This window comes from Sciurus vulgaris (assembly GCF_902686455.1).
Source record: "Sciurus vulgaris genome assembly, chromosome: 8".
NCBI lineage: Eukaryota > Metazoa > Chordata > Mammalia > Rodentia > Sciuridae > Sciurus > Sciurus vulgaris.
This window is the reverse complement of record NC_136468.1, coordinates 60,019,886-60,039,221: the sequence shown is the minus strand read 5'-3', so window position 1 is coordinate 60,039,221 and position 19,336 is coordinate 60,019,886. Positions and strand designations below refer to the sequence as shown.

Genomic DNA, 19,336 nt, shown 5'->3' with positions numbered 1-19,336 from the left:
TTCTGTGAAGTGTCTGTTCATTTCCTTAGCCCATTTGTTGATTGGGTTATTTGTATTCTTGGTGTTGAGTTTTTTGAGTTCTTTATAGATTCTAGAGATTAGTGCTCTATCTGAAGTATGAGTGGCAAAGATTTTCTTCAACTCTGTAGGCTCTTTCTTTGCATTGCTGATAGTGTCCTTTGCTGAGAGAAAGCTTTTTAGTTTGAATCTATCCCAGTGGTTGATTCTTGCTTTTATTTCTTGAGCTATGGGAGTCCTGTTAAGGAAGTCTGATCCTAAGCCGACATTTGAAGATTTGGAACTACCTTTTCTTCTATAATCTGCAGAGTCTCTGGTCTGATTCCGAGGTCCTTGATCCATTGTGAGTTGAGTGTTTTGCAGGGTGAGAGATAGGGGTTTAATTTCATTCTATTGCATATGGATTTCCAGTTTTCCCAGCACCATTTGTTGAAGAGGCTATCTTTTCTCCATTGCATATTTTTGGCACCTTTGTCTAGTATGAGAAAATTGTATTTATTTGGGTTTGTGTCCGTGTCCTCTATTCTGTACCATTGATCTACCTGTCTATTTTGGTACCAATACCATGCCGTTTTTGTTACTATTGCTTTGTAGTATAGTTGAAGTTCTGGTGTTGTGATACCCAAAGCTTCATTTTTCCTGCGAAGGATTGCTTTAGCTATTCTGGGTTTCTTATTCTTCCAGATGAATTTCATGATTGCTTGCTCTATTGCTTTGAGGTATGTCATTGGGATTTTAATTGGAATTGCATTGAATCTGTATAGCATTTTTGGTAGTATGGCCATTTTGACAATACTAATTCTGCCTACCCAAGAACATGGGAGATCTTTCCATCTTCTAAGGTTTTCTTTAATTTCTTTCTTTAGTGTTCTGCAGTTCTCATTGTAAAGGTCTTTCAACTCTTTTGTGAGATTGATTCCCAAGTATTTTATTTTATTTTTTTAGGCTATTGTGAATGGGGTAGTTTTCCTAATTTTTCTTTCTGAAGATTCATCACTTATGTATAAAAATGCATTGGATTTAAGAGCATTGATCTTATATCCTGCTACTTTACTGAATTCACTTAGGAGTTCTAAAAGTTTTCTGGTGGAATTTCCTGGTTCCTCTAAGTATATAATCATATCATCAGCAATTAGGGATATTTGAGTTTTTTTCCTATTCATATCCCTTTAATTTCTTTGGTTTGTCTAATTGCTCTGGCTAGAGTTTCAAGGACGATATTGAATAGAAGTGGTGAAAGGGGGCATCCCTGCCTTGTTCCAGTATTTAGGGGGAATGCTTTCAGTTTTTCACCATTTAGAATGATATTAGCCATGGGCTTAGCATAGATGGCCTTTGCAATGTTAAGGAATGTTCCCACTATCCCTATCTTTTCTAGTGTTTTGAGCATGAAGGGGTGCTGTATTTTGTTCAAACGCTTTTTCTGCATCTATTGAAATAATCATGTGATTCTTGACTTTAAGTCTATTGATATGGTGAATTACATTTATTGATTTCCAGATGTTGAACCAACCTTGCATCCCTGGGATGAAACCCACTTGATCATGGTGCACTATCTTTTTAATATGTTTTTGAATGCGATTTGCCAAAATTTTTTTGAGAATTTTTGCGTCGATGTTCATTAAGGATATTGGTCTGAAATTTTCTTTCCTCAATGTGTCTCTGTCTGGTTTAGGTATCAGGGTAATATTGGCTTCAGAGAATGAGTTTGGGAGGGTTCCCTCCTCTTCTATTTCATGGAATACTTTGAGGAATATTGGAATGAGCTCTTCTTTAAAGGTTTGTAGAACTTGGCTGAGAACCCATCTGGTCCTGGACTTTTCTTTGTTGATAGGCTTTTGATAACTTCTCATATTTCATTACTTGAAATTGGTCTATTTAAATTGTGTATATCCTCCTCGTACAGTTTAGGCGATTCATATGTCTCTAAAAACCTGTTGATGTCTTCAAAATTGTCTATTTTGTTGGAGTATAGATTTTCAAAATAGCTTCTAGTTATGTTTTGTATTTCAATCATGTCTGTTGTGATATTTCCTTGTTTATTCCGAATTTTAGTGATTGGGTTTTCTCTTGTCTTCTCCTTGTTAGTGTGGCTAACGGTTTTTCAATTTTGTTTATTTTTTCGAAGAACCAACTATTTATTTTGTCAATTGTTTGTATTGTTTCTTTTGTTTCAATTTGGTTGATTTCAACTCTGAGTTTAACTATTTCCTGTCTTCTACTACTTTTGGTTTTGGTCTGCTCTACTTTTTCAAGGGCTTTGAGCTGTAGTTTTAAGTTATTTACTTGTTGATTTTTTCTTCTTTTGTTGAATGTGCTCCATGAAATAAATCTTCCTCTAAGTACTGCTTTCATAGTGTCCCAGTGATTTTGATATGATATTTCTTTGTTCTCATTTACCTCTAAGAATTTTTTAATTTCCTTCCTAATATCTTCTGTTATCCATTCATCATATAGTAACATATTGTTTAATCTCCAGGCGTTGGAGTAGTTTCTGTTTTTTACTCTTTCATTTATTTCTATCTTCAATCCATTATGATCTGATAGAATACAAGGTAGTGTCTCTATCTTCTTGTATTTGCTAACATTAGCTTTGTGCATAATATATGGTCTATTTTAGAGAAGGATCCATGTGCTGCTGAGAAGAAAGTGTATTCGCTCTTGGTTGGATGGTATATTCTATAAATGTCCATTAAGTCTAAATTATTGACTGTGTTATTAAGATCTATGGTTTCTTTGTTCAATTTTTGTTTGGAAGATCCTGTTTTGTTATTAACAGGAAATAGTTAAACTCAGAGCTGAAATAACGAAATTGAAACAAAAGAAACAATACAAACAATTGACAAAATAAATAGTTGATTCTCACCACTCTCACGACAGTGGTGAGAGAGGCGTGTTAAAATCACCTAGTATTATTGTGTTATGGTCTATTTGGTTTCTGAGATTGAGAAGGATTTGTTTGACATACATGGATGCGCCACTGTTTGGGGCATAGATATTTATGATTGTTATGTCTTGCTGATTTATGCTTCCCTTAAGCAGTATGAAATGTCCTCTTTATCCCTTCTGACTAACTTCGTCTTGAAGTCCACATTATCTGAAATAAGGATGGATAACCCAGCTTTTTTGCTAAATCCATGTGCATGGTATGTTTTATCCCATCCTTTCACCTTTAGTCTATGGGTATCTCTTTCTATGAGGTGAGTCTCTTGCAGGCAACATATTGTTGGATCTTTCTTTTTAATCGAATCTGCCAGTCTATGTCTTTTGATTGATGAATTCAGGCCATTAACAATCAGGGTTATTATTGAGATATGATTTGTATTCCTGGTCATTTGGTGCCTTTTAAAAATTTTATTTATTTATTTATTTATTTTTGATACCACTTGGTTCCTCCTTTATTTGACAGTTCCTTTAGGATAGTTCCTCCCTTTGCTGATTTGATTCTTTGTTTTTCATCTCTTCCTCATGGAATATTTTGCTGAGAATGTTCTGTAATGGTGGCTTTCTTTTTGTAAATTCTTTTAGCTTTTGTTTATCATGGAAGGATTTTATTTTATCATCAAATTTGAAGGTACGTTTTGCTGGGTATAAGATTCTTGGTTGGCATCCATTTTATTTCAGGGCTTGGTACATGTTGTTCCAGGCCCTTCTAGCTTTTAGGGTCTGGATTGAAAATTCTGCTGATATTCTTATTGGTTTTTCCCTGAATGTAATTTGGTTCTTTTCTCTCACAGCCTTTAAAATTCTGTCTTTATTTTGCATGTTAGGTATTTTCATTATAATGTGCCTTTGTGTGGGTCTGTTGTAATTTTGTGTATTTGGAGTCCTATAAGCTTCTTGAACTTGATTTTCCATTTCATTTCAGATTTGGGAAATTTTCTGATATTATTTCCTTGAATAGATTGTTCATTCCTTTGGTTTGTTTCTCTAAGCCTTCCTCAATCCCAATAATTCTTAAATTTGGCCTTTTCATGATATCCCATAATTCTTGTAGATCTGTTCATGATTTCTTACCATCTTCTCTGTTTGGTCAACTTTGTTTTCAAGGTTAAATATTTTGTCTTCAATATCTGAGGTTCTGTCTTCCAGGTGTTCTATCTTCTTGGTTATGCTTTCTATGGAGTTCTTAATTTGGTTTATTGTTTCATTCATTTCAAGGATTTCTGTTTGTTTGTTTTTTTTCAGTATCTCTAACTCTTTATTGAAATGATCTTTTGCTTCCTATATTTGCTCCTTTAACTGTCGATTGGTGCGATCATTTAATGCCTGCTTTTGCTCTTTCATCTCACCATTCAATGCCTGCATTTGCTCTTTCATCTCATGGTTTGCTTCCCTGATCATTTTAATTATGTACATTCTGTACTCCCTTTCTGTCATTTCTTCTGCCATGCTGTCATTGGATTTTATTGATGTAACATCTAGATTTGTTTGGGGCATTTTCCTCCCTTGTTTTCTCATATTGTTCAGGTATCAGTGGACCGCTGAGATATTGCATATTTCCTCTATTGACTTATAATGTCCCTGAAGATTTCTAGTATATCCCCTCCTAGCCTTTAGTAGCCTGAAGTCTTGGAGGAATTTGATAATGCAGTGCTCCACAAGGAAGCTACCTCTCTAGGGGTGGTGGCCTTCAGGTGGGGTATATTCCCTGCTAGTGGCAGAGGTGCCTCCACTTGTTGACCAATGGTCATCCAAAGGGGAACTAGGCTGCGGGCTGTGGAAGGCCTGTTTGGGCCTGTGTCTCTGGTTTTACTGTCCTTGTGGGAAAACCTCACCTGGCAGGGAAGACTCACCCGGTGGGGAGGTCTCGCTGGTCAGTCCCCCTCCTAGAGGTTCCCCTCAATCCACAACTACTGCCTGGGCTGGGCTGCCTTCCTCTGCAACATTCCCAGGAGCCCGGGAATGGGCCTACCTCCTGGGCCTGGGAGCCTTGCCCTTCGCAGACGAGTCTCCTTAGGCTGCCCCTTCTCAGAGAAGCTGCCTGCAGTCCTGGAACCTTCACTCCACCTCTCAGCTTGTCTCTGTGCAGCTCTTCCACCAAGAAGCCGCCTAGGTCCTGGGACCCTGTTCTGCGCCTTATCGCCTGGCTATGTGGCCCCTCTTCTGAGCAGCCACCTGGAGCCCTGTACAATCGCTCTGAGCCCCAGCGACCTGCTATGCCTCTTCCTCCCGGCAGCTGCCGGGTGTTCTGTGCAGTCACTCCGAGTCCATGTTACCCGCCGCGCACCTCCTCCTCCTCCAGGCAGCCGCCGGGAGTTCCGGTGCAGTCGCTACGAGTCCAAGCAACTCACTGTGCACCTCCTCCTCCCGATAGCCATCCGAAGCCCTGGTGCAGTCACTCCGAGTCTAATTCTCCCGCCGCGCTCCTCCTCCTCTTCTGGGCAGCCCCCCGGGTTTCAGGAGTGGTCGCTCTGAGTTCAAACAACACACCGCGAGCCTCCTCTGGCCTGCCGCCCGGAGCTCTGGTGTAGCCACTCTGAGTCCAAGTGACATGCCGTGCTCCTCATCTTCCTCTGGGCAGCCTGCCGGTGTTCAGGAGTGGTAGCTCTGAGTCCAAACAGCTCAGTACGCATCTCCTCCTCCGGGCAGCTGCCCGGTGCCCCGGTGGGCTGCTCCGAGTCCACGCGCTGTGCTGAGCGGCCTCCTCTATGATGCTCCCAGTTGTCCGAGTTCACTGCTCCAGCAGGGGGAGGGGTGTCTCGCTGGCGAGCTCTACTTCACAAAGTTCCCTGTGTTCCGGGACTACGGCCCCATCCGGGACACCTCTCCCACGGGAGAGACTCACCCAGCTGCTTTGAGTTGGTCCCAAGTCTCTCAATATCTCCTCTTTTGAATGCTGAATCCTGGAGCAACCTGAAATGCAGCCACCCTCTAGTCCACCATCTTGAAAACCTTCCCTTTTTTTACTTCTTAAAGTTCTTTTTACTTGAGAGTAATTATGAAGTAAGCATTACAGGTAAAAACAAATATTTATATCTGCATTATTTCAGTCCAAATTTTTGTATTTGCTTTAGAAATGTAAAGTTTATTAGTAAACATTCCATACAAGAAAGTATTTTAGGTTGTTTCAAAGCCTACTTCTTGTCAAGTCTAGGGCCTGAAGTTTCACGTTAAATTCAAAAATGGACAAAAGCATAATCTGGGGTAATAGGAAGCAGGAAATTAAAATGGAGTTTGTAACATCCATATAGAAATATATTCTTGCTTAAGATCTCATCATCCGTTAGTCTACTGTGCCTTAAACTAAGCAAGAATAATACTGAAGGTTATTAATCATTCAATTTTCACAGCAGTACAGAGCATGAATTTATTTAGCACAACCATTTGCGTTACTATGACACATTAGGAAAAAAATATTGTTCTGTCTAATTGGTCTTCAAATTCACACTTCCCCAGAATGGTGTGTTAGTCTATTATTACTTCACATGATCTGTGCTATGTGACACATAGTGACCACAGCCTAGATTCAGATCTGCTAAGGAGGTTTCTTTTTGCCATTCACATATTCCCTTCAATTATGTTCCTCTCCTTTTGCCGTGATTATAAAAGCACACATCTTCAAAGCATGTAAAGTCAGACATTCAAACTGAAGTAGTGTTCTCTATATAAACCCACATGGAATTGTGCTATCTGTATAAACCCACATGGAATCGTGCCATCTGGGTAGCTGATAACAGGTTTGAAGGCCAAAAAGAAAGGCATAAGCACACCAAGGCAGAGGTGCACCAAATACCTGTTTCTTTCATTTCAATATCTACAAGTTGATTTATCAGAGTTCACTTCTGAGGATCATCCGGTAGCCAGATTCTGTTATGTCAGGATAAATTTAATGATTTCATTAAAAAAAATTATCTATGAAACTTGGTACTCACTCCTCTTAATGACCACATGATAACCTTTGCTTACATACAAATGACCACATTTATTGAGGCTCAGTAGAAGAAAGATCTGATTAAAATGTGCTTTCTGGGTTTCAATTTCTTTCAGTGCCTCTTTCCTCAATCTTACTACTTATCTTGGCTTTTACTTGATTTACCAAGTGGGAAGCAGTCATGGAGGAAAGTCAGCATTCCTTCCACCAGGAACTCCATCTGCCCACAGTCACCTATCTTGCCTAGCACTCTGGGTGAGGTGCCCCTGCTTTACCAAAGGCTAATGTTACCTTCCCTGCTGGTATGCCTGCCATTCTTTCTCACCTCCATAGCTGTCTGTTCCTATAGTTCCTCTCTTCTTTATCTCACTTTCTTCCTCCCCACTGAGTTATTTCCATGAGCATTCAAACATGTTTTAGTATCATTTAAAATAAATAATCCTTTCTGTCCCTCATTCCTTCCAACTGACTCACCTCTACTTCTTTCTTTCCACAAAAACACACCTTAGAAGTGGTGCCCATGACTATTGTCTCCACATTATTTATCAACATTTATTACTGGCATTTTGCTGTTCTTGCATCTAATTCTGCTCCACTTTTTTTCTGAGAATTTCAAAACAAATCTTAGGCATCACATCTGTTTGCTCATAGTACTTCAGTCTGTATCCCTCCAGGTAAAGCTATTTTAAAATAACCACAAGGTTATTATCACACCTAACACATTAACAATAATCCTGAATGACCCTAATATCCCGTTAATGCTCAATTATCCTAATTGTATTAAAAATACAGTACTCTCTGAGATTCAATTTTTCCTAATTTCTTAAAAATACAGTCTTATCTGACCTGGGTAAAATGTCATTTATTGAGATGTATGCAGTAGTATATGCCTATAGTCCCAGCTACTTGAGAGGCTGAGGTAGGAGAGTAAGTTGAGCAGGGTTTTTTTTTTTTTTTTTTTTTTTTTTTCTCTGTGACCAAATGACCTGACAAGAACAACATAGAGGAGGAAAAGTTTATCTGGGGATTTCAGTTTTAGAGGTCTCAGTCTGTTGACAGCTAACTCCATTGCTCTGAACCAGAGATGAAGCAGAGCATCATGGCAGAAGGGTATGGAGGAGGAAAGCAACTCAGAACTTGATAACTAGGGAGCAATGAGCATTCCTCACCATGGACAAAATATAAAACCCAAAGGCATACCTTTAGTGACCCTCCTCCTCCAGCCACAACCTATCTGCCACTCAGTTAATACCTAACAGCAGATTAATGCATTGGTTAGGTTAAGGTTCTCATAACCCAATGATTTTACCTCTGAACTTTCTTGCATTGTCTCACACAAAAGCTTTGGGGGACACCTAATATCTAAACCATAACAGGAGTTCAAGGTCAGTTTGAGCAAACTCATCATAAAATAAAATGCCATTTATTTGTTGCAGCAATTTAATCATGTACCCAGTAGAATTTGACTGATTACATCTTCTTCAACTCATTTAACATGCCCACCCATCCCCCGTATTTCCTATTTCTAGGTTAGTAGACCTAGAGTCTTAAGTGGATAAGTTTGTGTGTGAGGAGGGAGCTGAAACGTGAATACTGACTATGTTAGTTATATTACTCAGGAGTCTTCCTTAAAACACACACACACACACACACACACACACACACACACACACACACACAAACACACACAGAATTTCCCCCTAGTTTTTTACTTTTAAAACTTTTTGTTTTGAACTTATGACAGTTCCAATCCACTCCTGTCTTCTTCCTTCATGTTCAACTGATAACTTCTCTACTACTTCAAAACAAAAGCCGTTAAATGGAAAATCCATAACATCTGCCAATAAATTTCTAAGCCTACCATCATAAATTCCAGCACTTTTGTTAAAATTGGAAGTATTATAGTTTTTCCTAAGATTCATCCATCCTGTCTAAGGGAACTTGCTTCATTGATTTCTCTTTTCTAAGTCAATATGTTTTTTTCTGATTTTATTCTGCTATGATTTGAATGGGCACCTTGAATTTCATGTGTTGAAAACTTAATCCCCAAGGTCACATTTTAGCAGAGTTTGAGAGGTGGGCCCTGTGAGAAGTGGAACATTTAAGAGGTGAGGAAGCCCTCTTGAATGTATTAATTTGTTCATGGATTAATGGGCTATTGTGGGAGTGACTTTGCTATAAAAGCTCTCGGCATAGCTGCCTTGTCTTACCATGTGATGTCCTCCACCACGTTATGTTTCAGCAAGAAGGCCCTCACCAGATGCAGGTGCCATGTGCTTGGAATTCCCAGTCTCCAGAATTCTGAGTCAAAATAAACCTCTACTCGTTATAAATACAGTCTAGGGTATTTTGCGAAAGATAAAGCACAAGAAAACAGACTGACACACTCTATTAGCATTTGAACATAATCCCATTTAAAAAATGATGAAGTCCATCAACCATATCCAGCTATCTATCTCATCCTCATTTATAACAAAAGAATTTGAAGGTATTCTCTCTATTTAGAATGAATGCATTCTTAACCTCCCACTTCTCAACCCATTGCAATCTGGTTTCTTCCAATGAACAATTTCATTGAAATTGCAGTTGCCAGGGAAATTGGCAATTTCTACAACAGTAGATAAAATGAGCACTACTCATTTCTTATCTTGGTTTAGTGCCTAGAAATATTTGACAATCTTAGAATCTTCCTTTGTTGCAAACTTTATCTGTTCTGTTAAACGATAGGTGCTTTGGTATTCATACAAACAAATCTCAATACTCTCAGTTACTTAGGAGATACCCGCAAATGAATGGATTTACCAAATACCAATTCTGTTGTAATGCCATAATTATTATAGAAGGATCTCTAAATTGATATTTCTAGAATGTAGTATGATCACAGTTCCAAGACTTGTCCTGCTGTTCTCTTGTATAATTTTGCCTTTTGCTGTAAGTACTCTTACTAATCTCTAATGCCTATTTACTTCAAACAGAGTTTTAGTCAGATAGTTAACTGTTTAGGAGGACAGTTCATATATTTTTTAAAAAGTATATTCTTTTTATTTTATTTTACTCTGGGCATACAAGACTTTTAGATCTTCTTTCTTCAAAAGTCAGCTAATTAGAATGGTGAATGAGTCTGAAAATAGAATTCCTGACCATCATATCTAAGGGCTGTTTATGCAGGTGAAATGGCAGTATTTTTTAAAATTCTTGAGCCCCGAAGAATTAATTAGAAGTGAACTAGAATAATGAATACAGGGCTAGGTAGGTCTTGTTGGACAAGACTTTTATATTATAATAATTAGCTACACTCTAATAATTCTATCCTATATTTTACAGCCTCCCGATTCTCATTGCTCATTTGTAAGTAAAACATTTTCAAGCCAAATTAAGTCATTAATTCATTAAAAATTCTTATTGAACAAAAATTTTTAACAAAAAGTACCTTGAGATTTCTTTTTGTAAAGATACTTTAAAGAAATAATATTGCCATCAAGAAAATTCCAACATGATCACAACTATATTTTTGGTATTGATTTATCATCTTTGTTAAGTCTGTTGGATGACCACTTTGGTCTTAGCTTCATAACAATAAAAACATTTTACCTTAGTAATCAAAGAATGTATTACTTTCTAGTCTTTAAGAAAAAACTCTTGATAAAGATACATCATATGAGTGAAACATAAAAATATTTTGAATGGAGATAGGCTAAGGTTATGATGGTGGAAAAATATCGACTCCTTTCAAGACAACATTATCAATGATAATAGGTTGATATTGGAGAAAAGTCTCATTTAGTGTATTACGCTAGCTGTTATCAAAGAAAACTTGGTAAAATCAAGGTATTATTTATATTTTATGGTAATATCAATTCTGTTCTATTTGTGGATAAGTTAACAAAACATTCAATTTTGAACTGTTTGCTTTTTCTATAAAATTTTTATCAAATTTAATTCCAAATTAAGATATTTTTGAGTATTATTTTCAAAACCAGAAAAAATATTATCACTAAATAATAAATTATACTGAATAGGATACTGTTAATTTCTATCTTTGAAATAAATGCAGGTATTGCTATGTCATTATGTAAAAACAAGCTGTGATTACATATGGCATACATAACATCTGACCTATAAACTGATAGTAAGAATTCATACTGAGGGTTCTAAAATGTAAAACTGCTGTATGTAAGATACAAAAGGTAAAGCTGAATATATTGATGTAGAGAAATTATAATTTTATGAATGTATGTATGTATGTGCTATGGTCAAACTCAGGACCAGGAGCATACTAGGAAAGTGCTTTACAATTGAGCTACAACCCTAGCCCTTGTTCTTTACTTTTTAATATAAGGAGTGATACCCAAATTTTTTAAGCCTGTCAGCTGTGAAATAAAGCCATTTTACTTCATATATATGTATATGCATAATAAGTTCTATCAACTTATTATCTCTTTGTATGAATATATTAGAAATTTCTATTTGTGCTTCAGTGGGCAAAATTTTATCCCCCAAAGTACTATAAATTTTTGGAACTATTTATTTGAATTAGGAAAAAAGATCTTTATTTACTCAATATTACATGGACACTCAGAGAAGATTTCAAATTATAGAAAAAATATATGAGAAAAATATTCTTAAGTTAGCAAGGAGCTTAACAAATTAAACAACAGGAGTTTCCAGTACCATTTCTTGGATAGGACACATAAACAGACACCACAAAAGTAAAAAGTTTTAGTTTGGATTTATTAAAATTAAAACTTTTCCTTTTTATTAATTTAATTAGTTTTTGAGACAGTCTCACTTTTATTCAAGACGGTGGGTCTCCAATTCTTGGACTCAAGTGATCCTCCTGCCTCTCAGCTTCCTGAGTGGTGGGATTAGAAGTGAACACCACTGCACCTGGCTAAACTCTGCTTTTTAGAAGCACTGTTAAGGCCAGGAGCCCTGGCACATGTGGTAATTCCAGTAAAGCAGGCAACTGAGGCAGGAAGATTGCAAATTTGATGCCAACCTGGCTGGCTTAACAAGACCCTGTCTCAAAATAAAAAAAATAAAAAAAGAGCTGGGGATGTAGTTCAGTGATAAAGTACCCCTTGACTCAATACCCAGTCCAGAAAAACAAAAAACAAAAAACAACCAACCAGCCAATCAACCAAACAAACAAAAACCACTTAAGAAAATTAAAGTATAAGCCAAAGAATTAGAAAATGTTTATGAGGGACATATTCTGTGAAGAACTGGTAACTGAAATTTACAAAGAACTCTTTCGTTTCAATATTAAGGAAGGAAGGCAAACAATTAAAAAATACTTGGGCAAAAAAATAAGGAAAGACATTTCACAAAAGAAGATATACAGATGGCTAAACAAACGTTTGAAAAAATATTCAACACCCATAGGTATCAGAGAAACAAATTAGAGCTCTAGAGACATACTAGAATATACCCACAAAAAATGGATAAAATTTAAAAGGTTGAAAATACCAAGAGATGGCAAGGATATGTAGAAAATGAAAATCTCTACATTTGTGTTGGTGGGTTTCACAAAACATGCTGAAAATGCAAAATAGAATGACCAATTTGGAAAGCGGCTTGAAATTTCTTACACAGTTAAACATACACTTATCATAGGACTCAGCAATTATATTAGTATATATTTATTCAAGAGAAATGAAAACATGTGACCATAAAAACATGTGTACAAGACTACTTGTGACACCCTTATTCACAAAAGCAATTCTGGAGAGAATGCAAGTATCCACCAAGAAGTATGGATAAACTATGATATATCCACACAATGAAATATTACTTAGTAATAAAAAGGCATAGCGTACTATTACACAATATAGATATATTTGAATACCATTATGTTAATTGAAAATGCCAGTTACAAACGATTACAGACTTTATAATTCAATTATGAAAAAAAAATCTATAAGGTAGAAAATGCAACATTAGCTGCTTGGTGTCAGATGTAAGGGATTTGACTCTAAAACTGCAAGGAGAATTTTGGACATCATGTAGTATTCTGTATCTTGATCGCAATGGTGACAGAGGGAGCGTAGAGAGGATCAAAAACACTGAAAATGGGTGAAAATTGTTGTTTGAAAATTACACAATAGAATAGACTTATGTAAAAAGAATGAAATTAGAAGCCATAATCTGAAATATGTTTTCTACACACAAACTGATAAAATTATTAGGAAGAATAAATAAAGAACTAAAAATCCATGGAGAAAAGAGAAGCACCCAAGAGAAAATGGCAGAAGCCAGTAGGCATTTCTGAGAACAGAAAATAAGAGCTGCCAAAATGAATGAATGGGCAACCTCCATAAGTGAACAATGACATACTATTTATAACCCCCTAGACTGAAAAGAATGTGGAGCAACAGCTCATCTCACATACTCCTGACAGAGTAGTAAAATGGTAAAGCAATTTGGCTTGGCATTATCTTCTAAATTAAACATGCTTATATCCTGTGAATTTCCCTCCTTACTATGCACCACAGAAAAACATCAGCACACATATAAAACTGTTCGTAGAAGCATTGTTTGTTAACAACAAAGACCTGGAAATAATACCAATGTCTATTGATTGGAAAAGAGGTTTGTAGTTGAGTATTTTCATATTAGGAGACTGAAGTTAGTGAAAATGAATGAACTGTAACACCACATGCCAATATAAATGAATCTTTGTATGTTTTAAATAAAAAAGTCACAGATGAACTATACAAAAATCATAAGAATTTTAGAAACACACCCATTCTTATTAAACCTATAATGCAAAGCGAACAAATTTTTAAAAAATTCTGAAGAGTTGTATTATTTTTAGGGAAGCTGGAGCTTAGAATTTGGGGGTCCTTTACAGAAAGACAAATACCTTATATTTTCTGTCATATGTATATATTTTTTAAAGTCCATCTGAATATAGACTTGTGATTACTAGAGACAGAGAAAGGTGGGAGGGTGGGGAGGGAGGTTGGATAATGGGTACCAAAACACAGTGAGAAGTAATAAGTTCTAGTGCTCTACAGAACAGTGGAGTTACTACATTTCACAAAGACCTATTATATGTTTTATGAATAACTAGAAAAGAGAAGCTTGAGGCTCTATTATGATTTAGATATAAGGTGTCTCCCAAAAGCTCACATGTGAGACAATGCAAGAATGTTCAGAGGTGAAATGCTTAAGAGAGTTGTAGCCTAATCAGTGGATTCACCCATGTATATGGATCAACTGGGCAGGAACTGCAGGTGGGTAGAGTATGGTTGGAGAAAGTAGGTCACTGGGGATGTGCCTTTGCAGAGGGTCTATATTTTCCTGATGAGCAGAGCTTTCTCCGCTTCCTGGTTGCCATGTCCTGAGCTGCTTCCCTCCTGTCCACCATGCCCTTTTGCCATGATGTTCTGCCTACCCTGGTGCCCAGAGTTATGAAGTGGGCAGACCATAGACTGAAACTCTAAAACCATGAGCCAAAATAAACTTTTCTACCTAAGTTGTTCTTGTCAGGTCCTTTGGCAAAGCAAAATCTGACTAAAACAGACTCCAAATACAAAGCACCAATAAGGTGACAAAACTTTTTTACCCTGATTTGAGCAGCATACATGTAATCATTAAATATTAATTTAAAATTTTTAAGTGTTTAGTTTGAAGGAAATGTTGACTATCCCAATTTTATTCTACACATTATATAGATGTATCAAATATATATGGGCCACAGTATATCATTTTGTACCATAAGACAACAATTAATTTGAAAAAAACAAAGGAAGATATCAGGGATCCTTAGTATAATTCAAGTTCCTTTAAGTGTGGTGTTCTGTTTCATGAGTGTTGGTTTTCTTTTACACTTTATGATGTACACTTATGTTGTATATATTCTTTTGTTATTTTCAAATATGCTATTATAAAAACTAAAAAAACCTTGAAAAGCAATCAATCCATACATTTTTATCTTATAAATTTTACTCTCCATTTTACTCTGTACTTCCTTAAAATATAATAGTACATCTAATACTTCAAATTCTTCTAGATAGTTCTTTTAATCTTTAATTTAGATGTCACATCCTCAGGAAAGTCATTTTTGATAATTTGGATTATGGGTTCCTGCTATTCAAACTTCAGTTTTCTTTATCATTATTTTAATTACAAATCCATTCCTGTATATTCCATTGCATATACTTTTCTTGGATGAAGAGGATTATTTTGTTATGCTCTTTGTTGAGCTCTGTTGTCTAAGCCAATGCTATACAATAGAAATTTCTTTGACGATGGAAATGTTCTATACATGCCCTGCCTATATGATAGATACTAGTCATATGAAGCTATTAAGCCTTTGAAATGTGGTTAGTGAGACTGAGAAAGTAAACCCTTAATTTTATTTATTTTTAAGTAATTTAATTTTGATCAATCTAAATGTAAATAGCCATATGTGTGTGCCTCTGTTTTGAACAGTGTGGGTCCAAACAATAGCATCTTGTATTGAATTGACCTCAACATAAAAGTTTTTGCATAATCTGAAAATGTAAAATGAGTAAATGAATAAAGAAATAAATAAATTACACTTATTGTATATTTCAATTATTCTTACAGAATTAAGGAATTTTTGACATATAATTAATCAATGATTCTGAATTCCTTTATTACATAATTGCTTTGCAAAGAGGTGATTTCTTTTGCTGGTACATTATTCTCTCAGAATGTAGAAGAAAGCTCATTAATTATTTCCTTTGAATAAATTTTAATGAATATACATCTTAGTAGTATATTCAGAATAAACCATATATTTGAAGAGCTTTCCCAATTTATCACAATGGTAGCTCATCTACATTAAATTATATACAGTGAGTAATTGACATACATTCTGAGTTTGTAATAACTATTCTTTTTTTTTTTTTTTTTTGCTGAAATTGACAGAAATCCCAAATCAAACTGACTTCAGAAGAAAAGGAAACTACTGGCCAACTTACATGTTTACATGACTGAAATGTTCACAGGTAAAGCTTCAGTTAGGGTTGATGAGATTACACTGGGGAATTTGTCTCCAAGTCAGTTTCCTCTTTGTGAGTTTTGGTCTCAGATACAGGGGGGTTCCTGGGCAACTTCTACTCCCTGTTATTCAATCCTCAATCCTATAAATGACAAATGATACTTCCCCCATTGTTCCATTAAGCCCAAGGTTTTAGTCTGATTTGACCACCCTAAGTAATCCCAAACCTCACTGGAATATTACCGTATTTAGGACAGAGGAGTAGAGTTAACTTCTTGAAGAGACATTTGGACTGAGTGCAGGGGGATCAGAGTGTTTTCCAGGGAAAAATCAGGATATGGTTACTAAGGATGGGAAACAATGAGTTGCTGAAAATCCTTAAATGTTCAGTCTAGAATTGCTTTAAATCATTTGAACTCTTCACTTGTTTTGAAAAGATTTAGAAACTTGTTAGTGCCATTCAGAATAATCATAAATCTATCATGAGTCGTTCCCCAAAGAAATGTGTGTCCAGTGTATTAATTTCAGTAATTCTAAAGTAAGTAACCTTTACAACTTTATTACTGATATACCCTTTTCAAAGAATGTTGATACTTTAGTTGATTTTTCAATGGTATTGTTATGCCTTGTGCTTCACAAGAACATATATCCTGTTTTTCACTAGAACATTTCTGACTTATTAGGAATATAATTATGGTAGCCAAAAAGTCTTAGCTATAGGATGGATCTGAGGGTACAATTAAATGACTGATTTGTTTTCTAAGTGTAGAAACTGAAACCCATATGAGCAAAATGACTACTCGATGTCATTTAATGGCCAAATTGGAATTAAAATTCATTTCCTACAGTAGTATGCATTCAGAATCTCTGAACAGGTGGTAATTATCATACATGTTTCAGAAAAATAGATTTATTTTGCTAAATTTATTTTAGTTAATAATATTCATGCATCTCGAGGTGGGGCAGGAATAGATTAAATACAAATAAAAGCAAGAAGAGGAAGGATAAGGGAAGCTCTCAAATCAATGTAACAAAAGTTCCAGTGTTTGAAATTTTAAAGTGGACTAGATGTTACATGAGAGAGATGGTCACATAGTCAAATCACAGAGACTAATGTTCTTCCTTTCCTGACATATAGTAGTAATGACATCTAAATAGGTACAACTTTAGGTCATGTGAGGTGCTGAATTTTAAAAGCAACATCAACCAGCATATCACATGAAGACTATAAAACTGTATGTGTTCTTTTTTAAATTGATTTTATGTTAGACACACAATAACATATGGCAAAGGGGGGGTGGTTTATATTACCGTATTCTTGTTTACTTACCCTGAGGTCTCTTTACAGTACAGATTTTTGTTACAAATTCATTTTTGTGAGTCATTTGTGTAAATACAATTTATAACACCATAAAAAGGCATCCTTTTTTGGGCTTTTCTTCGAGGCTTGTTTTCTTTGAGGTATTTATTTATTTTAAATATCAGGGGAAACAAAATCAATTCTCATCCATTGTAAGACATAAAAGAATTAAAGATATTTTTGAATGATTTGAAGCCTAGTAGTTTTATTTAGCATGGTATAAGTTCACTTTTGATCTAGCCATGTGTAAATTCAGACACATATCTTGTCATTCATTTCTATATATTCTGTGGTTCAGTCATACTGTACTATGATTGTTATCATTTATTAAGTAATACTTTGCTAAGCACTGCTAGATACTGGTCTAAGCACTTTGCAAATATTAAACTTCCCTACAACTCTATGACAGAGGTATTATATGATCTTCACTTTGGTACCAAAAAGATTGGAAGCTTAGAAGACCAAGGTTATAGGGTCGCCAAAGGCAGCTGAAGCAAGAAGTTCAATCTCCATATGATTACAAGTCCATACTCATATTTACTCAGTGGTATCTACATTGTCCCCTATTCACTTTCCATCGGTCATCACATTATTTAACACTCCCCATGTAAAGACATAAAGGAAAGGGACTATGGCATATACTCAGAAGCATACGCCATCATTATTTATCTCTCTGTCACTACTGCCTATTGTGTAAGAAATAGTTGTATGTTGTACACTCCATAGTAAAACATCTTACTGTTAGCTAAAGAAACATAATGAAACACTGAAGGATGAAAAATCAGCTTTTCACTTTTTCCTTTTTCTTTTTTAACTTTAGATGCAAAAAAAAAAAAAATTCAATATTTATTGAATCCACAGTATAGTAAAGATTTGAGAGTAGCTTTCCTAAGATATCTAACTGGTCCCTGCTGGGAAGAGGGCCTGCAAAGGGCAGAGGGCTCCACGCAATGCTGCTTTCTCTCTCATTGGCCTTCTCTCCAATTCCTCACCCTAGAAATCTCCTAACACCCTGCCTTCAGCTTGGGTTGGCTGAAATCACTACCTGGTCCTGTTTCTCAAGAAAATGACACAGAAGTGGTGTCCCTGGAGATTTGGTTTCTGAGAATGCAGTCTGGAGGGACAGGAATTTGCACAATTGTTAGGACTTTGGATGATACACCAAAGACAAATTTATACCTTTCACACTGGGGAGATTAATCTCCTGTTATGATATATTTGATAAATTATGTAAAAAGGGAGTCTATCTCTAGCCAAGGACTTGTGCAAGGCTGCTTTCTATTAGTGTTAATATAAATAATATTCTTTTAATAGAATATTGTACTAGTTCTGCAGGCTCCAGAACATGGAGGTGGGATTAGTAGACAAGAAAACAAATTCCCCCATATTTATAAAATATGAATCCTTTTTCTATCAGGTCTCTTTCTTCATGCAAAACCTGATTGATAGAATCGTTAGGAAGATCTCTCATTCAGAAGGTAAATATTGGTGCTCTTACACTTTTAGTTTTTAACTAGGTTCTCAATATTCTGGTACTTTTATAGGTCTTGGAACTAGTATACTCTGCAAGTAATCAATTCATTCTCATTAGTAAACACCATTTCCTACTTCTATCCCTGTATACTAAAACCTATCTATTTCATCATTTATAACAAGGCTTCATGTCTTGAGTTACTTTAGTTGATAGGGATGCAATGTGAAGCAAGATGACTGAAGAGAAGAAATGGAAGGGGATGAATCTATCATGACTGGTATTGGATGGGTGAGCACATTATAGTCAGTTAACAAGTGTTTACTAAGCACCTATCCAACTAATAAATCACAATAAGTGATTATCCTTAATCCTGCTATGACAGGAGTATGGATGAGGTAGGGATACACAAAGGAAGAGGTATTAAATTATATCTGAAGGAATTATGTAAAACATCAGGAGGAAGTTAATTTTGAATGGGACCTTTAAATGAAGAACTGTTCCTGGAAGTTCATACATTCTATGGTAAGGACTTTAGACTTCATATGTAGGCCATAAGAAGTCACTGCAAGTTTAAACATGCAAGTAACTTGACAGATGTGTGTTTTAGAAAGATCTAATATCAGTATGGAGTCAGTA

The 19,336-nt window shown here is 35.8% G+C and overlaps 1 long non-coding RNA gene across 1 annotated transcript in view; it reads right to left on the bottom strand.

The window, feature by feature from the left end:
* The window catches only part of LOC306668070, an 84,114-nt gene extending 78,947 nt beyond the window's left edge, over positions 1 to 5,167 (bottom strand). The window contains exon 1 of the long non-coding RNA XR_013765723.1: positions 4,934 to 5,167. This is a non-coding gene — a long non-coding RNA (uncharacterized lncRNA). The remainder of the gene's footprint in view (positions 1 to 4,933) is intronic.
* Positions 5,168 to 19,336: the final 14,169 nt, after the last annotated feature.